We start from the raw sequence: 9,006 nt of genomic DNA on the forward strand, positions 1-9,006 counted from the left end.
ATTGGTTTCGTGGGAGCCTAGGCAGTTTCGTGGATGCTCACCTTACTAGACCTGGATGGAGGTGGGTGGTCCTTGGACTTCCCACAGGGCAGGGAACCCTGATTGCTCTTTGGGCTGATGAGGGAGGGGGACTTGATTGGGGGAGGGGGAGGGAAATGGGAGGCGGTGGTGGGGAAGAGACAGAAATCTTTAATAAATAAATAGTGCTCACCAACATTGCCTGGTGCGGAAACAATGTGCATCAAAACCATGATGACTTACTACTTTATATCTACCAGTATGGCTATTATAAAAATATAATAACATATCCAAATGAGGAAAGAGAAACTGGAATACAAATATATTTCTAGGAGGGATGTAAAATGGCCAAGTCACTTTTAAAAATATTCTTCACAAAACATTTCACTCAAAATGTTAGAAATAACGTTTCCAGATGGCTCAACAATTCTATTTCTAAAAGGATGCACGAAACAAATGAAAACACATGCTCATACAAACCTTTGATTACCAATGTTCATAATACGTTAATTGTTATGTCAATAAATGAAGATTCACTTAATAACTGGATAAATATGAATATATTTTTGTAAAATAAAATCTTATCAAAGTTTGAAAGGAAATAAATTGCTGATAACATTTTAAACCATGAATGGAGCTTACAAAACAATATTACAGTGTGAAAACACGCACACAATTGGCTGCATAGTGTATGATTCTGTAGTAGCTGTGAGAGAGAGATAGGTGAAAATTGAGTGTTGGTGTGCCTAGAGTGGACTTTGAACTAATGAAATACTCTTCAAATTGCATAGTGTTGATGAATATACTTAAAATAATTAAATGATGTAAATATTTTTTTTTTGAGACAGGGTTTCTCTGTGGAGCCTGTCCTGGAACTAGCTCTGTAGACCAGGCTGGTCTCGAACTCACAGAGATCCACCTGCCTCTGCCTCCCAAGTGCTGGGATTAAAGGCGTGTGCCAATATTTTAAAACAAAAACATTCTGGGTCATGGAGGAGAATTTGGGGATACTTTCATATTCTGGAAAATTCAAAACTTGTGGCCATCTGTTCAGAAATGTTCCATTAAGTCAGGTAAGAGATTTAGCTACCGCAAATAGACTAAAACAACCAGCAAAATTTCAGTTTTCTCCGTAACTGTAAACTTGGAAAATGTTTGCATCAATTTATCATATGAAAGTATGACTTTATCTTTTGATTTTTGTATATTATGTGAAGCTGCATTGTGACAGAAAAAAGTATAACAACTTCAATGACATATGTTTCGTTTAATCCTCCACATTTACAATTTAATAATTACACTAAAATCACCAGAGAACTGTCCATTCAGACCAATGTATTTTCCATTTCTGTAGAATTACTTTAATTGCATTATTCTTTGACATTATGTTATCAGCCCTCATTAAAGTTTATCATCAAAATTAGTCCTATGAAAACAGTTCCTTATTGTATTGCACTGCCAAGAAACATGAGAACAATATTCTCTATATTTTCCTGTTTTACAAAGACAGCACAATTTTCTGTCTAGATTTAATACCAGGAAAGCTATTTCTTATGAAAATTTTGTTTAATAATACACTTGCAAGCTTCGTGACTCTTGTCCCTTTGCTTTTGTTCCTATGTGGGTATAAGATAATTTGTGGGTCATCTCTTACCAGGGTACAATGATGATTATATATACTTGGCACATTAGCCTTACCAAAGGTTTTCTGTTTATCTTGTTTTATGTTTGGCTCTGTAATACATCAAATAATTTTGTGATAATAACATAATAGAGGGACAGTGTCATTTAGAAAAGATAGGTAGGAAAATATCTGGGACAAGACACTAGGAAGATGGATCATTCCAGTCAGAAACTTATCCTGTCTTCTTTTACAAGTATATACTACTGTCCCAAATAGGTGGAACTAAGAATTTGACTGATTCTGTACTGTCAATATTTAATAAATGGTTCTCCACTTGCTTAAAGTTTGTCTCTGCTACTGTACACATGATTTTCATTAGCATTAGAATCTTGAAACTTAAAGGCAACTGAAATTGCAAAGAGGTATTCATCTATGTGGGGGATTTTAGAACATTTATCAACTCATTTTTGCAGCATTAACATTGCTATTGGAAATATCTATTTAAATGGGAACTTGAAAATGAGTACGTTCTTTCCTAAAAGTAGGTTTTGCCTTTAAGACACGGAAAAATGGGTTATATTGTGCCTACTAAGTTGTGTGATCTGTTTGGAAGAACTGGCTGATTGATTGAATTTTTTACCTTTTTATGGAATTGTTTGGTGTCGTGGTAACCTAGGCTTGTCTCTTACTCAAGAAGGAAGCAGATCATGACATTTTTATTACATGTCTTCAAGGATGACAGCATTGAGAGGCCCCGCTTGACCTGGGAAAGTGTAATAATTTGCCCAGATGCCTGAGATCGTGGCATTTGCGTCATTGGTAAAGCAGGTGGTCAAATAACTGTGATGTTTGCTATAAAATTGTTCCAGGAAGAAAACTTTTTCCCAGGAGTGGTCTTTAAAATGACCACACATTTTCTTCTATTTCCTCTTTTGTTCACGATATGGCCCACAGCACACAAAGTATCTAAATTTAAAAAAAAGAAGAAGAAGAAGAAGAATGAAAAGAGAATGAAATCTCTAAAAGCTGAAAACATGTATTGCTAATTGGAAAACACTGTATGGTCAACAAAACTTTGCATTAAGAATTATTTCTTTGTATGAATAGTTCCTTTATGGTATCTTATACACAGTCTATGTTAGAGCCTTTTCAATGGGAATACATAGCTAAGTGTTGTAGGCATTGAACCATGCTTGGCTAGCCTTAACAAAATTGGATTGACCTGGTATATTTTGTTTCTGTAAGTAAAGAGAAATGGTAAGAAGAAACTGTTTGATGGAACATGAAATTTTATACTGTTCCCTATCCTACTCTTTCTATTACAACAAAATGAAATTCCAGAAAAGGATTTATCCCAGCAAGAAAATTGGCAATAGTTCCTTTACCCTCTCTTTTCTTCATCATTAGGATGTAGACATAACCTTTGAGATCTATCAAAAAATACTATGTATTCAACTCTATAAGTTGCCTTGAATAGAAAGATGGTGTCCTGCCTGAAATACATTATCATTTTGACCCTAAAGACTGAGCTCTAAGAGCTTTGTCTCTCTTCTTAAAATCTACTATGTTCACAAAATTAAAAACCGTAGTTACAAGATTATAAAGTAGATATGTCATTGACATGCAGATACCTGAACATCAGACCCAGTATACTGCAAAAATATTACCATAAAAGTTCTTGCTTCTGATCTATTCTTGATATCCACCTTGGGGAGTAATATGATTGCTCATGGTGCCAGATGGTGTTGATGCATCATGTTTGGATGCTGACAGGGAATTTATGAGAGAGAGATTGTGCTAAGTAACCAACACTATTTACCTAGTTTTCTTGGGAACAGAGAGAAGGTGGGCTTGGTTCAAGCAACGAGGCTTGGCAGTCGCTGGCAAGAACAATCTAGTGAAATATGCAGGATAGCAAGCTGCCACCAACACCAATGGTGTTTCAGAGCCACAATGACTGAGGACGTTGCTCCTAGGCCACGATTTCAGCATCGGTGTGGTACAGCTAAGGGTGTCTTTCTGGAAAAGCTCTGCGGCTAGGCAGATCTAGTTTATGAGGTACCCCAGACCCAAAGGGCATGGGAACTGTCCAGGAGTGGACCAGGCATAGGGACCCATGGTAATCAGGCCCACATGGGCTCTGGGCACTGGTGAAAGGGATGGGCTCTGCCTGACGCATTTACTTTCTTCTCTGCAAAGTTTTCTTTTCCTGCAAAGATCATGAACATGGCAGTGACTCAGTGCTGTCTAATTTTACCTGTGTCCCTGGTGACCCTGTCTTCTCATCATGAGGACTAAAGGACCAGCCTCCCACCCACAGGTCGGAAAAGGTCATCACTGGCCTCACTCAGAAGATGATGCTCTCATCTCTAGGTGAGTGTGGGAACACTGACAGAAAGGAAAATAATTGCGTTTTCTTCCAAAGCCGCCCGAAATGGTTTCTACAGTAATGGTGAAAACAGGACTCCTTGCATCTCTGGACATTTTGTAGTGCAGGCTGTAATGAGCGAGAAAAATATCTTGCTTTTAATAGCTAATCCTCTGATGCTTCGTGTGTGGGAAGGTAAGTTGATGTAGAAAAATGTCAGAGTTGAAGACAGAACTTGAGCCCAGAGCAGCCTCCTTGCCTGGTCCACTGAGTCTCTGAGCTGTTGCTAGCACAGCTGGAAAATTGGCACTTATTTTTAACAGTTATTTTCAGCAGGGATGGCGCAGTCCCACCATGCACAAACAGTCCGACCCAGAGGCCAGATGAGAGGGGTTCATGCTGCCCAAACCGTACCCCAGTTGTTCCAGACTCCTTTAGCTGAACCTCCTGTGTACTCTATGCTCAGACGAACATCATCTACCTCCGTACTCTTTGGGGAACAGCATCAAGCCTGCATCTCCCCACTTCAGTAATCCCTAGAAGTCCCTTAAAATTGGTCAGAGTCTGTCCTAGATAAGTGAGGTCTAGAGGTTTTCTCCAAGGGTAGTGTTTGTCTGAGCCTGCATGGGCCAGGGAAATGACAGAGGCGAGAGATACAAAAGGATCATACTGACCATGGATGGTCCTTTGACCACGTTAATACTATTTGAAATTTGTCAGATTTAGATTCATACATCTTTTACTCATTTTTAAGAGTACTTTGTTTTATATATTTTCTCAAGGCATTTTTTTATTTTGATAATTTTATAATATTCTTGTCAGTATGAAGACTCATAAACACAGTGATATGACTGTTATAATTCGTTGCTTTTACATTGTGGTTAAATATATATGTGGCTTTTTAAAAAAAAAACAATTAACAAGATTCTGTAGACCTCGTTCCCCACATATTTTCTTCTGTATGTGAATTTCAAGAACCATTGAATTTCCAGATATGCTAGCACAGACTCTTATTAAGTTAACCTGGATTTAGAGTTCAAATGTCTGTTCAGTAAGTGGTTCATAAACCTCCACTTTGCTAGGGAGAAGAGAAGAACATTTTCTTGTTTATAAACCTTCCTGATCTAATGTTATTTCTCTAGACCTTTCTTTTCTTGCATAATAATAAGGAAAAGATGTAAAGCCAAGGCACCTGCTTTATGGTATAATATTTTTGAATAAAGTTTGACATCTTATTTGGCTTTCTATATGACTCCTGAAGTAGCATTAAAGATAATATACAGTGCTATATAGTGTACAAAGAGTATATGTGGTGCTAAGAGACCAAAATACAGAACAAGGTCCTATTCCTCTCATAAGTCCTCTTGTCCCACTAGAAACTTAGAAAAACTTCAACTCTCAAACTGTACTAATGAAATTTGGAGTTTGGTTTTGATCTTATTTACAAATGTTATAAGCTATTGTTAAGCATCCCAGTTAGTTACCAATGTTTCATTAAGATTTTTTTTTCATTAAGAAATTTATTATAACAAATCCTAGGATTTTAAAGCTACAAACCAACTTTAAAAGTCTTGCTTTTCACACAGCGAATCTTGGGAATAAAGAAACAATTATACCTATGAAGTTACTGATCATTGCTCCCTGGCAACCAGTAATTGGCCTTGTGCACAGCCTTAAAGATGCAGCTCATGGCAGTAGGTCCTATCACGGTGCTTATGATGGAGACTGTGAAAATGGATCTGCAACTCCAGACCTGATATTTATTCCCAGACTGTAGTTGCTAAATAACACATTGCAGTATCTGGTTATCTTTCCTCTGAGTACAAATTTTAAATAGAAATGCATTTTTATTTGGTAATTTGAGAGATAGTCGTTTCACTTAGCTGTGCAGGAATTGACTATTTAGTAAATATTTCCAACATGTAACTAAATATAACTTTCAGTGTTCATTTTATAATGTTTGGTGCCCTAACACTTTAGAATTTAATAAAAATAATTTTGTTCATTGTAATTAGTTGTTGGCCTAGTTCAAGGCCTATGGCTTTGGGTACATCATCAATACTGGACCCTTTCTAAAACTCCTCTCGAATATCCTGCTGTTGACCCAAGTATGGAGAAGCTGCGGTTCTACTTTCACGGGACCAGTTCCTTCTCATGATCCAGTAGGTGGGGTAGGTGCTGGGGTAGACCAACTCAAAGCAGTGGATGTGGGCCTTGGGCCTAGGTGGCAGCTAAGTAGGTCAGTACAGACGTCCATTGGGACTGCCCCCTCAGGTGAGGTGAACCAGCTCTCCCTTGCCCACTAAGACAAATGAAGAGGTGATAGAAAGAGAGGAAAGACAGAAGAGCAAAGTACTTTTTTATTAATATTTTTTGGTGCGAGAGAATTGTCTGTATTCTGTCAATCAAGTTTTAAATAAATGCTGATTTGCCAGGCAGGAAGTATAGGCGGGAAAACCAAACAGGAAGTAGAAATGATGTAAAGAGAGCAGGAGAATTCTGGGAAGGAGGAAGTTGATCCCTCCCACTCCTGCCCAGACCACCGAAGCTGCAGGATGTGATCTGCTCCACTGAAAAAAAGGTACTGAGCCACATGGCTAAAATAGATCAGAAAAATGGGTTAATCAAGATGTGAGAGTTAGCCAGTGAGAGGCTAGAGCTAATGGGCCAATCAGCTTATAATTTATGGAAACCTATGTGTGATTTTCTTTGGGGCTAAAGAGTAGTGGGGTACTAGGCAGGACAGGAAACACAAACAAACAAGCAGCCCGCCCTTCATGTTACAATTTTTATTTTTAACTTTCTTTAGTGGGGGAGCTGCAAAGGCTGATGTGGAGGGACTAGGAAATGTGTGGGATTGGGGCAGATGATATGAAATTTCCAAAGAATCAGTTCAAATTGTTCACAAAAATCCTTTTGTTGACTTAATTTTACTAATAATTTTTCTAGGGCATGGCCATTTTAGCTTATATGCCTTTCACAACCACATGATTGACTGTATCCTGGGTGAGATTTTGTATAGCATTGGTTCACCAAGTAGATTATCTGTCAAAAATCACTTGGAATGTTTTAAAAGAGATCTGTACCTGATACTCTGTGAATTGCTTAAGTTCTATGAAATTCCATAAGATTAGCATACAATGGCAGGAAGTTGATCATGTTAGGCCAGGCTTGGAGCAACTGACCGAGATATGGGAAGAGATCCCATTAGAGAGTGGGGGAAGTGCTCTGGATTCAATTCTGAAATGGCAGTTACAGGGGAATACACAATTTGTTCCCACTCATTGATCTGTTCACTTAAACTTAGTGTGCATTTTAATGAAAATTAAAACCTAATAAAGTTGCTTATGCTTTCAAATAAAAAAATTATCGTGAAGGTTCACTTGTAGAAATCTTTGAAAAAAAATATATCTTGTCATGAAGTTGGGCTCAAATGAACAGCCATGATCAAGAACTTCTAAGATACTCAAATCTTGGGTAATCTTTCACTGACAGGCCTCTGAGACTACAAATCAAGCTCTTTTCCCACGAAGTCTGTTTTATTGTTGTGAAGGGGTTTCTGTGGAGTAGACCTGGAAGCCTTCACTGCACAGCTTCTTCATTGACTCCTCCTCCAGAATCCAGAAGCTTCATTCCAACTAGAAGCTGCAGAGAGGTGGAGAGGCTTCAGTGGACACAGATTTGAAGCCATCAACTTCCCCAAAGGCCAACTGTGACTGAAGTCTGTTGCCATACTGTTTAGCTGCTGAAGTAATACTCACACAGTATTCTGGGTAATTTTTGTAGTGTGTGAGTGTGAATATGTGTGTGTGTGAAAGAGAGGAAGAGGGAAAGGGGGAGAGAGAGAGAGAGAGAGAGAGAGAGAGAGAGAGAGAGAGAGAGAAATAGACAGTTAGTGTGTGGAGGGGGTGGGGTTGATAATTGAGAAACCTATCATTCTTCTACCACCTATGCTATTTGGGTAGACACTTGAAGATGCCTTAAAGATACAGTTCGCCTAGTACATAGTGCTTGGTTCCTTGATGCCCATGAAGATAGTTATTAGGTCTTGAATCATGAGAAACATATCCTAGTATAGGAATTCTGACTTTGTCCAACTCTAACAATGCTCTTTCTTCTTTTCTCCAACATCCAATCAAGCTTTTATATCAATATTTGAAGAGTAATTATAAAATCTATTTTCAGAGGCATGAGAGTGTTAGCAAAGATTCCTTTGGCAGTTATGAAATAAAAATAATACCTCATTTTTGTGGCTTTTAATTCTCCTCCTAGAAATCCATGAATTTTCCTATAACGAATAATTATTCCAGCTCTATTCCTTTGTGCTCATATGTTTTCCTTTTATACAAAACTCACTGAAGTGAATGCTGAGAGAATGAGGAACATTTTCTTGGGATATGTCTGAATTGCCTAGTTTTAAGAAATATGCACTGGTGGTGAGGATATGTGCCTATAGTGTGCGAGTATATCACATCCCTCCCAGCCTTCCTAAGGTTCAGAGAATATTTTTGAAGAGGGAAAGAAAGACTATGAGAGCCAGGGGTATTGGAGCAAAGGATGAAACAGAGTATCCTGGACTTGTCAGGACTGGCTTATCCATGAACTCACACGGAGCTGTGGTTGCCTGTCTACGATCAGCACAAGATCAAGCCTGTCAAAATTCCAGCAAGGAAGAGGAAGAACTCACGAGTCCCCAATGCGTGGCTGAGGTACTATTGATAGTTGACTCCTAGTGGAATGAAGATCAGGTTCTCTAATGAATGTGGTCTCTGGTAGATCAACCATGCTCTGGCAAATTGCCCCCACACCCATGCATACAATGGCAACAAAAACTGAAACTCAGTTGGGCATAAAATAATAGGACATAAAGTTGAAAAATGTGTGGAGAAGTGGGGTGAACTATGAAGGAGTGAGAGAGTTGAGTATGGAATAGGTATGATGAAAATATATTCTATGCATGCTTGAAATTCTCAATGAATTAATAACATATATTTTT

At 38.3% G+C, this 9,006-nt stretch overlaps 1 long non-coding RNA gene across 1 annotated transcript in view; it reads left to right on the plus strand.

The window, feature by feature from the left end:
• Positions 1–7,818, plus strand: part of LOC126494087 (uncharacterized) — a 54,001-nt gene extending 46,183 nt beyond the window's left edge. The window contains exon 3 of the long non-coding RNA XR_007589949.1: positions 7,506–7,818. This is a non-coding gene — a long non-coding RNA (uncharacterized lncRNA). The remainder of the gene's footprint in view (positions 1–7,505) is intronic.
• Positions 7,819–9,006: the final 1,188 nt, after the last annotated feature.

This window comes from Alexandromys fortis, unplaced genomic scaffold, assembly GCF_014885135.2.
Source record: "Alexandromys fortis isolate MF-2015 unplaced genomic scaffold, M_Fortis_MF-2015_v1.1 scaffold_314, whole genome shotgun sequence".
NCBI classification, from domain to species: Eukaryota; Metazoa; Chordata; class Mammalia; order Rodentia; family Cricetidae; genus Alexandromys; species Alexandromys fortis.